The sequence below is a fragment of the Temnothorax curvispinosus genome, unplaced genomic scaffold (assembly GCF_003070985.1).
Source record: "Temnothorax curvispinosus isolate PA1 unplaced genomic scaffold, ASM307098v1 QBEX01003965.1, whole genome shotgun sequence".
NCBI classification, from domain to species: Eukaryota; Metazoa; Arthropoda; class Insecta; order Hymenoptera; family Formicidae; genus Temnothorax; species Temnothorax curvispinosus.
The window spans coordinates 10,785-12,725 of NW_020213745.1; positions in this window are offsets into that span (position 1 = coordinate 10,785).

The window sequence follows — 1,941 nt, forward strand, 5'->3', positions numbered from 1 at the left end:
GAATATATATATATATAAACACTATATATAGGAGCTGCGCGCGCACAATGAAAGGAATAGAGAACAGGGAATTGGGAACAGTTCAATATTAATATATGAAATTTATTAATATATCCTATGTACTTTATTACCACAGAATAGACGAAGGAATAGCGCTAAGGAACAGTGATGAAATTTTATTTTATATTCTGCCATGCATATGTTAAATATTAAACTGTTCTCTATTCTGTTTCCTGTTCGCTATTCCATTCATTGTGCGCAGCCCCTAAAGGACCAACGTACAGTTGGCAAACTATAATTAAAAATTATTTATAATTATCTTTTCCAATCGTTTGAAAATTATTGGGAGAAATTTAGAAAAAGCTCCAGAATCATTTGGATAAAGTGTCAAAATATATTTTATTATTTATTATACTACTCTATTTTAATAAAAATTAATTAACAATTAAGTAAACGATATCGGAAATAAGTTGGCGCTGGAGGTTCATATTTTTTAATAAACAATAGCTCAAACGATTGCTCCTTAAGGTAGCTAGTGCATCAGCGAAATCGTAAATTTTTGATTGGCATGAAACTATAATGTTATTCTATAGGGCATTATACGTGATCAGGAATTAATTCACGATTTTCTACCACGTAATTACGGAAATATAAGCATTCAAAGTTGCTCATATCAGTTTTACATTATTTTATATGTGAACGACGTGCACAATCGTAATTCACGAGATTTTACGAGTATTTTAAAACTAGATTGAGAAGCTCTGGCTAGGCTGCGTCATCGGAAGCGTCACTCGGGTGTGCTCCCTTCTCCTTCTAACTTGCTGAGATAGAAGAAGAGGAGAGTGTGCTCGTGTGCGCTCGGGTGACGTTTGTCGGCGCCAATGCCAAAATAATCAGAATTACTAACCCAAAACTTCCAGAAAGTCATTTTTTATCATTATTATGATGGTTGAGAAACTTCGACTATATTGCACTCAATTTTTTAGATTTTTTATTACAGTCGTTTTGACAAATGTGAAGTTGGTACCCGTGTAAGACACTTCATTTTTAATTAATTACCTGTATCTGGGATTAATTACATGATGGTGTTATTATACATTTCTGGAGACTAGAAGTTGCACGGAACAAGGTGATACCAAATATACATTTTTTAATACATTAATAACATTTTTTTTTCGAGTGCTCTATTTTGACTCACGACAACGCTGTATTTACCTTAATTGCTCCTTCAGAATTAAGAATTGCTCCCTTTTTGAAATTAATATTTTTTTTAAATATTTACAAAAAACGTAAAATTTATTATTATTACTTAAAAACATATATTTCTAATAACTTTGTGCAACTAAATCCAGCATAAAATGATTGCTCCTTGCCATAATTGCTCTTTATTGCTCCATTATTACTTTAATAATTTATTGCATTTTTATTGAAAAATTAACAAATTAATTATTTCACAAGTAAAGACGCAGCCACTATCGGCTGCCTATTGTAACTATGGCTGCGTTCGGGGAGCGCGCTATTAGCGCTATTGAATCATTCTGTCTTTATCGCTCATCAGGAGTAACACAAGGATAGAATAAGCAAATAGCGCTAATAGCGCGCTCCTCGAATCCAGCCTATATATGGCTCGGCAGCCAACGGCGGAAATATTCAAACATAATATAACAACTCTATGGACCTCTATGAAGTTGGCCGGACAACTTTAACGTATCGAACTTTCATTAATTGGAATCGATTGGTGGTCGTTTGGTGGTCTTTGGTAGTCTAGTCCGATCGTTTGGTGGTTAGTCGTTTTCCTGTAAAATAAAAATGAAATTTCCGGTGTGAAGTTAGCCGGACAATTTTTATTTTTCAACCAATTTAACTTTTTTATAGCTCATTCGACGCAGAATCGTTTGGTGGTCACGAATATCACCAGTAAAACGTTTGGTGGTCAACCGT